Below are 18,843 nucleotides of genomic sequence, written 5' to 3' on the forward strand. Positions count from 1 at the left end.
GTGCAAGAAAGTCAAGGAAATGCCCCGGCAAGTGTCACACCATCCTTCAGGCCTCAAAGAAAACTAGGTTACTTCGGAGAAGAGGGCCCCAGCTCGTGCTGCCTATGTGTTTAGATGACATTAAGGCATGATTAGCACGCGGACTGGCCTTGCAGGTTTGGACGAGTAAATGGGACTGCTGGGAGCCAGTTGGCAAACTCATGCCTCGCAAGAAGAGCCATTACTGAAACCAAACACTCAGTTTCCTCATCTGTCAAATGAGGGGGTTGGGCTTGATGGCCTCCAAAGTCCCTTCCAGCTCTGGATTGGAATCCTAGGAACCTACAAGCAAATGTCCTACTGCCAGAGTGAACATCTTGTGGACTGGGCCCAAGTCAGTGATTCCCAACAAAGAGCCAGAGTCTTATCGGTGTTGGCAATCCCTCACCTGATGTTGGTCCCTACCCTTCTCTGGCCAGGGTGAACAGTCTTCCAGAGTGACTGTGGCACACCGGGGGGCCACCCTGGCAACGGGCTTCTCCCAACCCGTCTCAAAAGGTCCTCTGCCGATAAGAGCCCAGAATAAGCCCCCAAACAAGCCTGGGCCCCATCAGCATGCTCCGAGGGCAGCTACCAGAAGATGAGAGCAGAATAGTGGCTTACAATGCCATGGTGTTCTGCCCTGTGAGAAACAGTAATGCAACTATCAAGCCTACCACCGTACACATAAGGAAACAGCTACCTTGGGCAGCGGTCAGACAGCTAGCAGGGAGCAGACCTAGGGCACCAGGCCAGATCGCCTGACCCGAAGTCCAGTACTTTCCACCATAGCACAGAGTCTGGAACTTCCATATCACTCTCACTCCCCTATCAGTACTAGGATAAAAAGGGAAACTGCATAGTGGGGGGAAAATAACCTTTGCATGAAATACCCTTAATACAAGTCTGATATACAAGAGAGATAGGAAATCGATACAAATCTGACCAAGAATCATTCCCCAATAGGTAGATCAAAGAATGAATAGTCTGCAATAACGAACTTTCATTAACCATAGGAAAGAATGCTTCCAAGGACTCAGAAGAAGAGTCCTTGTAAAATGTAAATCCTAACAACTCGGAGATTTCATCTTGAATTGGCAAAAGGTAATAACAGATAGCGATCGTCCTCTACTGCAGTAGGATCAGTGACTTGGTCCAATTGTTTTAGAAACCATTCAGGATGATGTAAAAACATTCACAATACCGTTCATAAGCTTTGTTTGGTGCAGTGATTTCACTATTACTGGACAAATCGCTAGTACAAGGGGATCCAAGTCAGAAAAAGCCCGCTCGGGCTACCCCAAAATTCAGAGTAGGACTTTTTGTGGTAGCTGGAAACAACGGAGGTGTCCATCACCTTGGGGGCATCTAAACAATTTGTGGAATCTGAATGTAATGGGCTACTCTTACACTATAAGAAAGGACACCTGAGAACTTTCAGAGAGCCATGAGAAGACTCATCCTAACCGATGCAGAGCCAAGTAACCAGAGCCAAGAAAATTTCCCCCCAAACCGGCTCCTACCTGTGCCTGGCACATAGCAGGTGCTTAATGTTTACTGATTACCATAACTACAATAATGGATCCAAATATAATTATAAAGGGAAGAACTTTTATTCTCCAAGTGAATCTGGTCCACTGCCATTCATGGTGGCACAAGCATAAGTCTGTTCATGGCACCACTCTTCCTCAAGAAACTCGAGTGGCTCTCTATCGCCTCCAGGATCAAATACAAAACTGCTCGCTGTTTAGCACTCAAAACCCTTCATGACCTAGCCCCCTCCTACTTTTCTAGTCTTCTTACACCTCACTCCCCTACATGTACTCTTTGATCCAGTGACACTGACCTCATGGATGTTCCATGAACAAGACACCCATCTCAGCTCCTGGCACTCTCTCTGGCTGTCCCCCAGGCCTGGAAAGTTCTCCCTCCTCCACTCCTCTACTGACCTCCCTGGCTTCCTTTAAGATCCAACTAAAATCCCACCTCCTACAGGAAGACTTCCCCAACCCCTCTTCATTCCAGTGCCTTCCCTTTGTTAATCATTTCCTATTTCTCCTGTCTAGAGCTTGTTTTGTATATATTTGTTTGTGTGTTGTCCCTTCCAGTAGACTGTAAGCTCCTTGAGGGGAGGGACTATCTTTTGCCTCTTTCTGTATCCCCAGTGCTTAGCACAGTGCCTGGCACATAGTACATTCCTAAAAAATGTCATGACTAACTTCAGGCCTGGAGAATGAGATAATGAAAAGGCCCTTGTCTCTAACTCTTTCCGAAGAAAGCTTCAGCACACGCCAGTCTCAGCCATTGCAGCCTTTAGTTATAAGGGATGTTAATTATAACAGAGAGAACATGAGCAAATGATGGTGACATCAAAACAAAAGGCCTCAATAAAACTTTAAAAATCGATTCTTTGCAGCTCAGGAACAGAAGCAAAAAAAAAAATTGATAGTAGAAGTTACTCAAGAGTGAGGCTCAGTTGGTGAAATGCTGAAAGGTGGGAAAAGAAACAGTCCCGAGGGTCATCACAGGTGGAAGTCACGTCTTGTGTGGTCAAGATCAAGTGTGGAGGGCAGAGAAGCCAGGGTGTAAGAGAGGGGTCCATAGCATGGGGGGTGGGGGGAGTCACGATGAGGGCAGACAACTTGGTCAGGAAGATTGCTAGAGGGGCCAGAACTAGGCTACAGTAGGCAAATGGGATTCTAAAATTAAGGGTCCTGGTTTGGGGAGATGGAGAAGTCGTAGGACGTGTCCATTCTCAACTATGGCTGTTGGAGGGTGCAAAAGATGCTTTGAGGAGATGTGTGGCCGGGGCAGCTAATGACACATATAATGACACTGGACATTCAGACAAAAGCTTCCCAAACAACCTCCTTCAAATCACAGTTTAGGAACACGAGCCTTTCATAGGCTGACGGTGAACAGTGTGATGCTGACAGGAATAGGGAGCCACAGCATCTCGGAGGGTACTTTAGACAGCTTCCTACAGTAACAGGTAGCACTGTTGGCCTCTGCTGGCATACTGCCAGTCCCAAGGAATTCATTCGATCGCAAAGGAGCCCTGCTGACTTTTGAACAACGTCAATCTGACTGCCAAATGAATTCCAATGACGACAACTAGGGTAGGGGTGTCATGGCCTATGACTTCACAGGCAGAAGGCGCTCTTTACCAAGGAAAGGGGGCACCTTTTTGGAAATTTCCAGTTTTTGAGAGCTGCCTGTAACTCTCAGAGGTTCACAGGTTAAGTGACTTGCCCAGACCCTTTCTGTCAACTCAAATTCGAATCTTGAGAAAGTTTTCAGCAGTCCTTGTTTCATGTCACCTAACACACTTTCCCCTATTTCCTCAAAGGCTCCTAGCTCCTACTGTGGCCACTAAGAACAGAAAAGGGTTTCTTAATTCCAGGACTGCAGACTGGCTCTTGGAATACCTGGGCTCAAAAAACACTGTGGCCTGGGAAGGGGAAAACCAAGCCATTCTCTGTGGGCCACAGATAGTGGACTCGATGTGATCAGCTGGATCACGGATAGATCAGCTAGCACGGGGTAAGGAAATTGAGGCAGGGAAGGGGATGACCAGGGCAGAGATCCAGGACATGGCAGGAACAGCGAAAGGGAAGGACTCCCAGGAGGTCAGGGGGCAGGAAGCTGTCCCCTGGACTGCTCTCTGCCTAGAAAGTGGCCAGAGTAACCACTGCACCTCCACTTGGAGCTCAGTACGAGCCTCCAAAAGGCTCCACTTGTTGCCTTTTAAATTGACCACAAGGCACATTTTCTCTTCACTGGCTCCAATGCATCTTTAATAATCTAATCCCCTGAAGTGACGAGGGCACAAGGAAGCCCAGCTCTGCTGTGGTTAAAGGGCTTGAACACCTACAAGTGTTAGAGGAATCTGAGCAATGATTTCGGAAATCACATAGTCTTTACAAAGCATCTACTCTGTAAAGACAAGAGGAGGGGGAAGGAGGGCAGAAAAGCAATACGGCCCCCACCCCTGAGGCTCACTTATGAGAAATCCATGAAACAAGCAACCAGAGACTCCAAATGCTCTCGAGGGGAGGGCTTCTTCACTTTGGGGTCACCATGGCACCCCGTGGCAACCTGTTCAGAAGCGTCTTAAATGCACAAAATAAGATACAGAAGATTAAGAAGGAAGCACATTCTATTGGAAGTTAGCCAAATATCTAATTTTTCAAACAAGGCCGCAGTCCCCAGGCTAAAAATAGGGGTTCTAGCACAACCCACCCAACCATTTTCCAGTTGAGGAACCCAAGGCCCAGACAAAAGTTATTGAGTTACTGACAGGCAGTAAAGGAAAAAAAGACAAAGGTAGGATTCCACCCTCAAGGCCGGCCTCCCCCCCCATTTATATCTGGTAAGCCTAAACATCATTGGGCACCACCAGGAGGTCACATTCATGAGTCCAGTACAGATTGCTAATCCAATCACCATCTCCTCCACCCTCCAGGATACACACCCTCCTTAAACGACTTCTCCCAGCTTCCTAAGTACATAAAAATGAAGACCTCCCAGACCAGATCCTAGCCCAGGAGTGGGGAGGCTGTGGCCTCAAGGCTGCAAATTTGTTCCCTAAAATTTGGATTCAGTCAAAAGGCTGAACTTAAGGTTCTGGAAGACCAAATGTGGCTTCAAGGCTGCAGGATCCACCCCACCCCCACCCCACCCCCATCCTAGCCCATCAGACACCCCCCAACCTACCAATCATCAGAAATTCCACCTCCCAAATCCACCTCCTTCTTTCCTCTGACACTGTCACCACCTGAGTGTAGGCCCCCCCGCCCCACCTCACATCTGGACTACTGCAAAAGCTGCTGCGTGGCAGGAGGAGGGGTGTCTGCCTGCCTCCAGTCTCTCCCACTCAGCTATCAAATTGACCTTCTTAAAGCACAGGGTTGATCATATCATTCACTCCTACTCAATAACCTCCCACGGCTCCCTAGCACCTCCAGGCCCAAATGCAAACTACCCGGTCTGGCTTCTAAAGCCCTTCACAACCTGGTCCCTTCCTACCTTTCCAGGCTTCTTATACCTTACTCCCCTCCATGTACTTAGAGACCCAGGGACACTGCCCTCCAGGTGATCCTTCTCATCTAGTGACTCAGGAACTTTTCATTGGCTATTGCTTATGCCTAGAATGCTCTCCTCCTAGTTCCACCCTCTAACTCCCAGGCTTTCTCCAGGCCTCAGCCCAAACCCCACACCTTCCACTGGAAGCCTGGCTAAGTCTCCTGGGGGCTCCCCCAACACATCCTGTCTCTCGCTTACATGTCCTCAGCTGCTTGCCTGTTGTCTCCTCCTTTAAACTTGGAGTAGGTGCCTCCTGCCTTCCTTTGGCACACAGTAAGCACCTAATAAATGCTTGCTGACTTGTCCTGACATCAGCCTCTCTATGTGTGGGCAGACAATGAGCTGTACCCAATTATACTGCAAGAGTAAAGGACCCCACTGTGTGTGTGAGAGAGTAACCCTGGGCAATGAAGGAGACCACTTGTGTTGGTGAAGGGATTGGTGAAGGGAGTGTCTTCCCCTGGGAGTTCTCCAGGCCTAGGATATCACAAAGCCAGTCCCTGTCCCCATTGTACACTGAAATTCCCATGAAAAACACCAAAGCTTCAGCAGTGTCGGGGTCCCCTGTGCATGGGGCAGCATTTTCCATGATCTCGGTGGGTCTGCACAGCTCCCACTAGCTTTGCTACCCACCAGGCCCACTGCTCCCAAGCTTCACAGCTGTGTGTTGCCCCAGGCCTGTTGTTCCTGGCCAACCCACAGTCTGCAAACTGCAGTTCACTGGCCTCTCCATCCACTCACCTTGAGAGTCAGCAGTCCAGGTTCGTCTCTGAATGATCAGTGGGTAGCATGAGGACACTGAACTCCTGGAATGAAGGGAAAGGCTGTTAGGAGGAGCTTGGCTGGATCTGGGGCCCAGCTGCACAGGGAGGTCAAAAGGCCCAAGATAAGCTTGGCCTTTTTTCAATGTTTCAGGAGAAGTATGGGAAAACAAAGTCCTTCAAAAAGTGAAGAATGACCGACTTTGGTAGCAGAAATGGCCCTTGAAGTCACGGGAGACCAGGAGTCATTTCCCTTCTGGGGTCTGTCCTGGTTCCCCTGGCCCTTCCCCGACCCTCATTCCTTTAGGGCTCTGTTTGGGGATTTGTTTGGGCCTTAGAATGGAGCTAAAGAAAATCAGTGCATCCTTGGGCCAGAGTTTCAACAATCCAAGGCATCAGCTCTCTTCCCTCCAGGTATCTCCCTCCTCCTCCTCTTATCAGGAGTTATCTTCCTCTCCTAGAGCTGCAGAGATTACCTAGAGAGGGAGCTATTTTAGCTATGTTTGGTGCCCCCTCCCCCAAAGATCAACAAATAACCCAACCCAAAGTGCCCTTCCAGAGGGCTAAAAGTCTCCTCCCCCATCCCTCCCCCATAGCAGCAAGAACAGACAACACGAGGAAGTTTACTACAGTTACCTAGGTTACCACAGCAAAAGAATGCTGGGCTTTTTCATTCATTTTTGAAGTTTCCAACTTCAAAAGTTATTTAGCATAACATTACCTATGGATGAGAACCTTCCAAGCCCAACCTTTCTCTGCCTCCCCCTCCCAGGGAGAAGTCTTTATTATGAGGGATTTCCTCATTCTTGGCCAGTCTGTACAACCCTCCTGAGGGCTTAGGTACCCTCTAGTGCACACAAAAGGGACTAGGGCCACCCAACCTAACTAAGGGCCAGAGGGGAGGAGGAATCCGAAATTGGCTCAGGAAGAAGAGAGCTCCCACGCCCAGTAGTGACTGGGGGGGCGGGGATTTCCACTGAAGACCCTCCCCAGCCAAGAGCTGCTGGGGGCTGCTTTGGTGTGCATGAAGGCTCTGGCAGGAATCTATTCATTACTGAGCGCAGACAGAGCTCAGGGAAAGGGGAGAAGTCTGCCCAAGATGGCTAAATGGATGTGGTCTTGAACAAAGCCCCCCCCCCCCCAGCAAGGCATGAGGCAGGAGCCATCCACAAGAGTGACAGAGTGACAGAGGACCGAGGGCCTTCTTCCCAGGTAATATGGAGGAGAAGGGGAATTCTGCAATGACCTAGAGACAGTGTGCTACACTTATGACCCTGCAACACACACACATACACACACATTCATAAATATAGCCTAATCTAGAGGAGGTAAGAAGGCTGAAGGAAGCCCTCTAAGCTCCAGGCTATAAAGGAAAATAAAGTTTCCCTTAAAAGACCAGAAGTATTGGGGGGGGTGGAGGGAAGGGGAATCTTTGAGGGCTTCTCCAATGCTCCCTCCCTACTGGCTGCCATCCAACCTCCTCAGGAAAGTGCTTCATGGAAGATAGGCCTCTGAACAGGTATTGTCCTAAGCTACCAACTCTGCTCTGTAAAAACCACGAAGTCAGCACGTGCTCTAAGCTTCTGCGGATACAGAGAGATGCAGCAGCCCCTGCCCTCGTAATGGGGAGATGGCATATATACAAGATACATTCAGCACAGATGGGAGGCCCCAGCAGCTGGGGAGGAGAAGCCTAGGAAAGGCCAGAGTCGGGATTTTGAGGGGGGGAGGGGCATGCCAAGCATGGGGGGGCAGCCAAGGAGACTCGTTCTGGGCCCCCTCACTGGGGAGGCACTTCTCTGGGAAACCACAATATTTCTGAATCTTTCCTTTTGTACAGTCCTCATTTTTCAAAGTGAGGATGGAGCCGCTATCACCACACATGTTGTCTTCTCCTTTTTCTCTTCGGTATTTATGTGAACTTCATGATCACCCACAGCAGACTCGGCAATGATTGCTATGTCTAGAACCCAGCATCTCCTGCCTCTTGAGAGTGAATCCATTTCAGCTTTTATGAGGTTGTTCACTCTTCACCATATGCAATATCAGCTCATTTTGGGGAGAAAGGTTGCAAATAAATGTCCCAGATAATTTATTATTAAACTCTCATGATGAAAATGGATTTTGAAAGTTAGAATGCAAATGTACAGGAAATTCCCAATTCCCCAATGAGATCTATTGCAGTTCGTGTGTGAGTCAATTGCTTTTCAATTGGAATGAGGCCTTTCCTCTCAAACACCACATTTTTGTGGAGAGGTTCCCAGGCTAGCCCACAGAAGGCTCTTTAAGCCCTAATGTTACTGAAGTATGCTGTGGAAAGAGGTAGAGAGATTTCTGCAGCCTTCATCAACTCACAAGCTCACAAAGAGACCGAATATAACAGTACTAACAATAATGGTTTACTCTTTAAGACCAAGAAACATTCAGCATGACTATGCTGAAGCCATTCATAAGCAGCTTAAGAACATCTGTCTACACACTGGGGGGAACCTTCTCTCAGCCAGACCTAACTGCTGCCCGCCTCCTCTGAGGGCCAACCAAGAGACTTCTTGAGGAAAGTATTTATGATATACGGATGTGTCCAGATGTGTCCAGATGTGAGTTTTCGAAGGAGTCCATCCCTACGCCCTTGGCTCACATTTCTGGATCCCAAACAATAATTTTCAACAGTTTCCCCAAGTCCTCTCCTTGCTCATGAAGTATTAGTTTGTAAGTATGAAGGTGCATGCTAACTTTGTTTGGAGTACCTGAATTCATCAAAGAACTCCTTTACATGATAGTGACAGGCACTAGATTTGGGGGCAGAACACCCCAGTTCAAATCCCCATGAAATCTTGGGAAATCCTTTCCCTTTCTTGGCCTCAATTCATCTTCAGTAAAAGGAAGGAGCTAGAGCTGAGAAGGGCATGTCAGGCCTCGGACTCACCAAGAGGGGAGGTTACTGAGATATTCAACTTGCCTGGCTCAGGGAAGATCAGCCTTTCAAGCCCGAGCTTGGATGGTCAAATTCTGCCTCTCCCCATTGGATTTTTGGGTGGACGCTTCATCTGGTCAGGGCCTCTGATCTGGACATTTTACAGCACCACTTGATGACCCCTAAAGGACCTTCTGACTCTGAACACTCAACAAAGCATTTAAGAGTCTACGATTTGCCAGGCCCTTTCTAGGAGCTGGAGCTGTAAAGGCAAAAATGACCCAGTCCTTGGTCTCAGGAAGCTTATACTCAAGACCCTCGGCTTATTCATCGACCCTGCAAACCATGCCTCCCTCCCTGGTCACAACCTCGTCTATCCTTGGATCGATCAGATCTGGAGAAGGCCACGTAGCTATGGTTCCCAGACTGGCCACGGGACAAGCTACAACAGTTAAGTGAGCACTCAGTCACCACGGCTGCAGAAACAGAAGCACAGGACTGAGAATCCTCTACATCAGGGGGCTGACCCCCTCCCTCAGCCCCCATCAAACAATTACATGGTGGCTAAACTACTGGGACTAAGTCTCTCTGGTCTAAGTGTGGTGGATCCTCAGAGAAGAAGCTGCTGCTTTTAGCACACCCCTGAACTCTGTTTCCCATCTCCCTGCCTTTGCACTGGCATGTCCTCCCTCCTCATCTCCACCTCTCAGAATCTCAGGGGTCCTTCCAGATCTCCACCTCCTAGCATCACTTCGCGGCTTTTTGCTTTTGTGTCCCCAGCACCTGTAGCAGAGCAGGTGTTTAATAAATGCTTCTTCAGAAGATCACAGGATTATAGATTTAGAGCTAGACAGGACCTTAAAGGTCAGGTAATTCAACCCTCTCATTTTACATTTAGGGAAACTGAGGTCCAGAGGCTAAGTGAATTGCCTACGGTCAAGTCTGCCGATGGATGATGGCTGAATTGCTCATCATCCATGACCTGCCTGCCTCCTTAGCATGGCTCTGGCCTGGGTCCTCCTTTCTCTTTTAGGGAACTTGTCAGCTCTCATGGGTTCAAGTACCATCTCTATTCAAACCTATATATACAGCCCTAATGTCTCTCCTCAACTCCACTCCTCTATCACCAGCTGGCAGCTGAACATCTTTTCCTGGACGTCCCAAGGGACACTCAAGTTCAACTCAATCCAAACCCATGTCCCAGTACTCCCCTTCATACATTCTCCATTCCAGTCACATCGTGGGGAGTTAATAAAGGCACACTGAACTGAAATTGGACTAGTAGCCATTCTGCACACTGCACCCACCACCTTCCCCTTGGCTGCCTGATAGGCCCCCCTTCCCTCCCTCCTCATCCCAGCCTCTCAGAATTCCTGTCTTTCAGTTCCAGTGCCCCGTTGGGAAGCCTTTTCCTGGGCAGTCAGTTCCTAAGTATTTGTTAAGCTCCTACTATGTGCTAAGTCTTGGGGAAACAAAAAGAGGCAAAAGCTAGTCCTTGCTCCCAGTCAAAGGGTGGGGAGGCTTAAGCAAAGCTCCAAACTAAGGGAGGAAAGCCTGGTTATCCTAGATCAGGGGTGGGGAACTTGGGGCCTCGAGGTCACACGTGGCCCTTTGACCAAGTTTGGACTCAGTCAAAAGGCTGCACCCTGTCCTAGAGGTCCATTTCAAAGAGAGGTGCTCCTCCTCCAGCACAGATCTGAAACTAATGAGGTTTCACTGTCAGAAGGGAGCCTCCCCCATAAGGCCTCCAGTGTTAGCCGACTTAAAAGAAAAAGAAAGTTAATTTGATTTGAAGAGAAGCCTCTTGCTTGCTCCAGGCACGCTCTACTTAAAAGAATTCTCATTTAGTTTAAGGAATAATTAACCATCTACTTAACAGGAAGCTAGGCATCCTCAGGCTTTGAGGACTTGAGTAGGTAGAGCTGACAAAAAACAAAACAAACAACCTACCCATGCCACACAGCCTAGCAAGAGAACAGATCCAAGAGTCCTGCCAGCTCCGTGCCACCTAACCGGTCCATCAACTTCAACGCATTTGACCCAAGATAAAGCAGCTGCCAATTGGAGGCAAAAGCAGCAAAATAAAGACTATAAACACCATGCAATCACCCCATTACCCCATTGCCCAGAGGGGTCTCAGCTTGTTTTTGCTTCTAAAATACTGCCCAGTGCAGGAAAACCAACTAAAGGCCCAACCCTGTACGTAGAAGCACAACATGGATTATGTGAGGTGCAATGGCCTGATGAGTCACTATCTGATAGGAAAGGGTTAAGTTTCACGGTCTCAGTAACAACCCCACCCAAAGGAGGAGTCAGCAGGTACCTTCTTTTAGGGAAATAAGCTGGCTTTCCGGGATTTCTAGGACCCTGGTTCATTAAGTGTCCCCAAGGGCAGAGACATGCCCAAGGAACATCCTCTTGCTCTTGGGGCAGGCTGCTTGGCCCTGGTTTACAAGTATGCCCACATGAGCTCTCTGCCAGGCTACAAGCTACACGGGAGGCAGTCAGGTGGCACATCGTGGCCACAAGTTCTAAGGAGTTACAAGTCTGCCCCGGCTGGTCATTGCTCCTTCTGCCCCAGGATGCTGCCTCAGTTTCTTTCCCATGGGCGTCCAGACTCCCTAGAACGTTTGGCTCACTCCTCCCCGCCAATCAAATCAGCTTCCTCTTTATCTTCAAAGTCCTTGGCAAAACTCAGTTTCCTCAGGAGGGCAACCCCTTAGCACTTCACTGCCAGGACCACACTTGAATGGTTTCCTTAGCCCCAGAAGCTTGGGCACTGGCTTAGGGACCCTGCTGCCTATGGCTCCCTAAACTGTCCCATCTTTAACCCCTCAAGGCTGAGCCAGGAAGGCTGAACTGAAATGGAAAGCTCTGTCCGAGACCCTCTTCTCTTTCTTCTCTTGGTGAACTTCTCAGTTCCCATGGATTCAATGATCTCCCCTATACGGATGGCTCCTAGATCTATAGATCCGGCCCTAGCTTCTCTCCTAAGCCCAAGCCCCACATCACCAACTGCCATGTTTCTATAGACACGTCAAGGTCAATATGCCCAAAACAAATCTCACCTTTCCTCCCAGACTCACCCTACTTCCTGTCAAGGGTGCCATCATCCTCCCAGTCACCCAGGCTCACACCACCTCATTCTGCCTCTCCCTGCCCCCCTACAGATCCAGTTACCGAGTCTGGCTGATTCACCTCGGCAGGATCTCTTCCGTCCCTCTCCTTCTCTCCACCCCTATGGCCACCACTACATCACCTTGGTGCAGGCGTGCATCACCTCTGACCTGGACTAAGGCAATAGCCCCCTCTTTGGTCACCTCCGATCCATCCTCTAGCCTGCTACCACAGCGACAGCTCTAAAGCACTCCCCTGCTCACTCCGCTCCAGACCAGTGGTTTCTAGTAGGAAACCTTTAGCATTCAAGAGCATTTCAAGCCTTTCACAATGTGGTCCCAACCTACCTTTCTAGACTTCTTACAGTTCAGTAAGCACCACTCCTTCCTGCATAAGGCCGTTCCTAAACCCCTCAGTTCTTAGCGCCTCCCTCCCCCTGGAACTCTAGCATGGCCGAGTGAACGCACATTCCACATGCGATGTGAAATAATCGATCCCAATTGTGCCTCTGACATATGCTGGTTTGGGTGACCCTTGACAAGTCCCCAAAGTGCTGACCTCTGGTAGCAAGGGGTGTTTTCTCACCCAGGAGTTTCCAGGACCAATGAGATCCCAGGTTCTGTCCCATCCTCATCCTTCTTTGCATATATTGTGTGCTTACTTATATGTTTACAAATTGATTCCCCAAGAGAATGTCAGCTCTCTGAGGGCAGGAATCATGTCGTGTGTCATCCTAAGTACCACCAGGATGGCTCTTGGGAGGGGCTGCAGCCCTGGGGAGGAAAGCGCAGGATTCTCTTCCTCAAGGTCAAGAAGCGAAAAAGAGCCTATGGGGACTGAGCAGCAAACTCTGCAGAGCACATCCTGCCCCATCACTGACTGGCAGGAAGAAGGGCTCCGGGTAGGGCCAGGGGCCACAGAGTGCATTCGGTAGGAGATGGAAGACTGAGCTAATCGAGGGATTGAAGGGGAAATTGGAGGAGGAGAGAAGAATGTCTGCAAAAATCTGTAAAATGAGATACTGTAGACAGAAAGTACACCAAGTAAAGGGTCACTTAGTCATTTAGGCAAAAAGAAACAGGGGTGAGGGGCAGGAAGCAGCCTTCTGGTGTCAGATGTCACACTGACCCACAGAGCATAAGCAAATAAAGCATGATGATGGCTTCTCCACCATACTAACACCACCAGTGTCTCTGGGACTTGGTCAGATTGGACCACTAGAATACCAGAACAGTATATACTTTGTTCAAAAGAAATGGTCCAAATCAAAGGGTCAGAGGGATAACACTGTCAAGAAAGTAGGTGCCCAGACAAAAATCCTTGACCCAGTAGGTGGAATCACGGTGAAGAACATTTAGGTTAATGCCGAGGAGGAAAGAGAAGCCAAAATAACAGTTACAGGATATGCTGCAGACAGACCAGCCAAAGGAAGGATTTGGATGCTGCTTTCCCAAGAGAGCACAACACTGGCCCGGAAGTGAGGCGTAGCAGCATAAGGGAACTCTAATGATCCAGACGTGTGGCAGGGGCTCAGAGCACCTGAGAAGTTCCTGACTTCTCTTGGTGTGAATTTCGACTCTGGGGAGGCAGAGGCAGCACCAAGGAGAGCTCTTTACCTAGGCACAAGGGATCACAGATCTGCCAGAGGCCTAATCCAACCTCCGCATTTCAGAGAAGCAAAAACTGAGGCCTAGTGACAGGAAGTGACTTGCCCAAAGACAGAGGCAGGATTCAAACCAAGGCCCGGAGAGTCCCCGTTGAGCCCTCTCTCCCTTTCGGCTCTGTCTCCTCGGCCCTTCACGGCCCTCCTTGATTCTAATGAAGTGAGAAGTGAGAAGGGTGACCCAGCAATAGCACTTCTAGGGCTGTATCCCAAAGAGATCATACAAATGGGAAAAGGACCCACATGCACAAAAATATCTACAGCAGCTCTTTCTGTGGTGGCCAAGAATTGGAAATGGAGGGGCTGCCCATCAATGGGGGAATGGCTGAACAAGCTGTGGTATATGAATGTAATGGAATACTATTGTGCTATAAGAAATGATGAGCAGGCGGACTTCAGAAAAATCTGGAAAGATTTGTATGTACTGATGCCGAGTGAAGTGAGCAGAACCAGGAGAACGTTGTACACAGTAACAGCCACATGACTAACTTTGATAGACTTAACCTTTCTCAGCAATGCAAGGATCTAAGACATCTCCAAAAGTCTCATGATGCGAAATGCCATCCACATGCAAAGAAAGAACTCTGGAGTTTGAATGCAGATCGAAGCATACGATTTGCTCTTTTTTTTTCTTCTGTTTTGTTTCCTCTTTCTTGTGGTTCCTCCTATTGGCTCTTATTCTTCCTTACAACATGACTAATGTGAAAATATGTTTAAGAGGAATGTATATGTATAGCCTATATGAGATTGTGCGCCATCTTGGGGAGGGAGATGGGGAGGGAGGGGGAGAAAAATTTAAAACTCAAAAGCTTATGGAAGCGATTGTTGATAAATCAAAATAAATTAATAAAAATAAAAAAAGAAGTGAGAGGGGCATGGGGAGCAGGGGAGGGACCTCATTATCCCAGGCTTCAAAGGGTCATGGATTGAGAGCCTAAAGGGGTCTCAGAGGCCTCCTAGGCCTTGGCTCCATCACCTTGTTTTGCATCATGGAGCCTCTATATCCCTTCTCCTAATCAAAGTTAGCCACCTACATCCACAGTGGAAGGAAATGCTCAATTTGAGTTAGAGGTTAGTGAAAATATAGGAGGTGGTCTTTAAAGGCATAAAATACATCACTGCAAAAAACAGGATTACAAAGGAAACATTCTATTAAACTAGTTATCAAAATAGGAGAAAAAAAGTTCATGGAGTCCAGATCAAGAACCCCTGATTTCATCCAACCCTGCCATTTTATAGATGAAGAAACCAAGGTCCTGAGAGGTTAAGGAACTAGCCCACAATCACACAGGGCAGTAAGTAGCAGAGCCAAGATCTGAACCCAGGACCTTTGGCTCCAAACCCCACTCACTTGTGCCAGAAACTCCAGACTTTAGGAAAAGAAGTTTGTTAGAACAAAGGGAAAGTACTGAATACCAAAGTCCAATCCCGCAGCTGAGACTCGGAAAGGGAGAGTTGGCCTGAGCAAAATAAGAGGTTGTACCAAGGAAACTCTAAGCACACGATTACACCCCATCACCAAATGAGAAAGAAAGGGAGGTACCCAAGGCAGGCCCCAGCCTCCACCACCCAGGACAGGAAGGGCTGCTGCCCAGAGAGCTGAGCTTGTAACAGGACACATCCTCCCAAAGGGTGGAAAGGGGAGCACCCAGCCAGCAAGGACCCCGAACAAATAGCAGCCTGGAGAGGCACATGACCTGAGGCTTGGAAAACCTTCAAAGGCACACAAAAAGGGCTTTCAAGCTTCGGGTGTGCTTATAGCAAGACCTTGGGAGAAAGACCAGGGGCCCACTCCTAGAGGCACAGAGAGGCTGAGCTGGGGGTATGCTGGGGTGGGCTCAGGGCTACTGGGAACACTGGGTCTCCTTGTCTTTCCCTTTGTCAAGGGGTTTAGAAGGTGGGGGCAGCTGGCGAGGGATTAGCTAGGAATGCGGACAGAACAGGCCCAAACTGGCCATGAAATCAGGAGGCTTCTCCATAGGCTGAGAGTGAGCTGGGGATTACAGAACCACCCAATGAACTCTAGGCCAGAAGGGCCAGGTGGGCGATGGAAGCCTGACACCATTATGAGGTGCTGCTAAGGCCCAAGGCACCGTTCTCTTATGGGGCCCAAGAAAGAATGAGATGCCAAGGCAGATCGTGAAAGTACCAGTTAGCCCTTCCCTCAATGTTTTCTCAATAATGAATGAATGAAAATGCATTTAGGAAATCCTTCCTATGTGCCAAGCCCTGTGCTAAGTAAGCATCAGAGATACAAAGAGAAAAACCAAGATTGTTCCTCCTTTCAAGGAGCTCATGATCCAATGGAGGAAGAAAAGACATTAAAAACAGTGAGCCCTGGAAGTTCTAAGGATGCACGGCAAGTCCCAAGAAGGAGCAACAGGAAGGAAGGAGATCAGTTATGGAGCTATCATCTTCATCTGGACAAGATATCAGGAGAGGCCGCCCTAGGACAAAGGCCTAGGGGTGGGAAGGAAGGGGCCTGATAGGGCCTGTGGCCCTGGCAACTGACCAGCCCGAGATGAGCGTGAGAGAAGGAAGTCCTAGGTGATTTGGCACCAACCACCGGGGTGACCGGAAGGATGGCGGTAGCCTCAGCGGAAACAGGGAAGCTGGGAGGGAAGACCTATGGAGGATGATGATGCCCAGCAAGCAATGGGCAGTGTACACCAGGGGTCAGGACAGGGCTGAGGCCTGCAGGAGCCATCTGGGCTACAAGGGGAGAAATGGCAAACAAGGATGAGAGAGGGACATTGGCCCAGCATTGGAGACTCTGCAAAGTACTTTCCATATAGTCTCTAATGGGAGCTTCAAAACAACCCTGAGCTCTGAGTGCTATGGGTTTGATTATCTCCATTACACAGATGAAGAAACTGAGACTCAGGAGGTGGAAGCGACTTGCCATGGTTTGGGACCATCACGGCCTGCTGCCTCGTCATCTTGTCGAGGGGAGGTGCAATGCACCTTAGGTGGCTCAGAGCACTAGGTCCCAACGCACAGGGTCCCAAGAGCACGTACCTGTACTTCTCTTAAGGGAACCCAAGAATCAGGGCATCTTTGCCTATGGAGTGGCAAAGCCATGACAAGAACCTAATGCTCAGTCTCATGGCCTGAAGGCTTTAGAACATTGTTTTTAACTTGTAGTCTACTGACCTCGAAGGGGTCTGTCTGTGAACGTAGATGGGGAATGAAATTGTTATTTTCACTCACTTCCAACTTAAATTATTTAACATGATTTTGAGCAGGGGCCCAGAGGCCTCACCAGACTGACTGGCAAAGGGAATCATGGTACAAAAAAGAGTAAGAAAGCCTGCTTTAGAAGCCACCGTCCTTCAAAGGAATGGGGAGGGGGCGGCGCTACCCATTAGACCCCTAGGACTTTGGCCAGCCCCCTCTCTTCAAGTCATTCTTCACTTCTACCTACTGCTCACCCTGGAGGGAACCTTGTGTCCAACATCAGTCAGAAGCTCTGTTTAGATGGGAGTTCACTGGTAGAGGGAACTTCAGGTGTGGAAAGTCCCTGTACTAAGGCAAGTCAGCACCATCTGAGCAAATGACAATGTTAAGAGAACTGCTGAGAGCACAGAAAAGTGAAGTGACTTGCCCAGGATGACAGAGTCAGTATGTGTCAGAGGCAAGACTCCAACTCAGATCTTCCTGGCTCCCAGCTCCCTAACTGCCACCCCCTCTTCCTTTGCTGTTGCTTGGACAAAGGCACCGCTAGAAAATTGAGGAGACCTTGTCCTTGTTGCCCTGGCCCTGGCCCACTCCCTAGACAGGCCAGGCCAATGGTGAATACTAGATTACAGACAGCTATGGCGAATGTCTACTTCATAACATATGCAATAAAGATTAAAACAAAATCCTGTTTTTCTTTCCCATTGCCAAGTAAAAGCCATGAATCACCATTATTAATTGCCTGCCTCATTTTCCTAATGAAAATGTGGCTGCCAAGAAGGATTGGAAATGTCCACATCTGAATGGGCTCCCAGCAGGTTTTTCCACCCTTGGAGCCTCAGTTCATTTGAGTACACTAAGTTTCCAGGAGGCCAGCCGGCCTGGCCTGGCCTGGCCTGGCCTGGCCTGGCCTGGCCTGGCCTGGCCCGGTCCAGCCCAGCCAAGCCTCCCTTCAGCAAACACTTGTTTTGAGAATGCGTTAAGATTCCCAGCCGACATGACAAAATTTTAGATGCTATACCTTGGACGTGTCAGTATAAAAAGGTCAAAGGGGAACAGGCTACATTCTTGCAGACAAAGTTTGGCTATTAAATCTGACAACAGGCTTCTCCCAGGCAATGGGCTATCTGGGTGAATTGGCCTATTAAGGGGTTCCCAAGCTAACTGAGACTTGTAACATATTGAGACAACCATCAGCTGGCTGGCCTGGAAAAGTATAGGACAGGGGTGGGGAACCTGTGGCCCTTTAGGTCCTCAAGTGTGACCCTTTGATTGAATCCAAACTTCACAGAAGAAATCCCTTAATAAAGATATCTGTTCTGTCAAACTTGGACTTAGTCAAAAGGCTGTACCTGAGGACCTAGAGGGTCACATGTGGCCTCCAGGTCACAGGTTCCCCATCCCTAGTTTAGGATAAAGGAAGGGGGAGGAGAAGGACAGATAACTTGTGGAACAAAAGAGAAAAAAGCCACTTTTCATACCTGTAGTTAAGAAGGATTTGATAATACCTATTTTCCCCTCAAATATAAAATGTGGAATTCCGATCAGCATGAAAATCTCCCTCTTTTCTCTAGCACTCTAGGAAGGTTGTGCCGAACACAGCTTGGCAGAACGTGACCCAAAAGCAAACTTCCCAGCCCCATCATCCCCAAGGAAATAGGAGGGATCAGAAAGCACAAGCAAATGTGTAGCAATTCAGTTCCATCAACCCAGTTGTTTCAAACACTTTCTAGAAACATCTTTCCTGCCTGCAGGGATCACCCCACTTGGTTACTGTTCCTCCCTAGCATTTCAAACACACAAATATAATTTTCCATCGGGAGGCCCAATACAAAGCAAGTGTGAGCCAACTGGGATGGAAGCAGAGGTCTATGAGGAGAGGGAAAAAAACCTGATTAGTTACAAGAGAAAGGATGTTTTTTAAACATTTAACAAATTAAAACATTCACTCCCTCGCCCCTAATTCTCTTGGCAAAAACTTGGAGGCATGGCTAAAAATTCCCCTCAAGTTACTGCCTCTGTTTATGATCTTTGTATTTCTTTGGGAATATCAGCCTCCTCTCTCTCTCTCTCTCTCTCACACACACACACACACACACACACACTCC

The 18,843-nt window shown here is 48.7% G+C and overlaps 1 protein-coding gene across 2 annotated transcripts in view; it reads right to left on the reverse strand.

Annotated features, from left to right (window-relative positions):
- CLCN5 (chloride voltage-gated channel 5) overlaps nucleotides 1-5,909 on the reverse strand; it is a 70,586-nt gene extending 64,677 nt beyond the window's left edge. Inside the window, exon 1 of one of the 2 annotated variants that reach the window (XM_027876869.1) lies at nucleotides 5,845-5,909. The gene's annotated coding sequence lies outside the window, so the exon portion shown is untranslated. The remainder of the gene's footprint in view (nucleotides 1-5,844) is intronic. The other variant, XM_027876878.1, reaches the window with a different exon arrangement.
- Nucleotides 5,910-18,843: the final 12,934 nt, after the last annotated feature.

The sequence above is a fragment of the Vombatus ursinus genome, unplaced genomic scaffold (assembly GCF_900497805.2).
Source record: "Vombatus ursinus unplaced genomic scaffold, bare-nosed wombat genome assembly UNPS02004179.1, whole genome shotgun sequence".
In the NCBI taxonomy this organism is placed as follows: Eukaryota; Metazoa; Chordata; class Mammalia; order Diprotodontia; family Vombatidae; genus Vombatus; species Vombatus ursinus.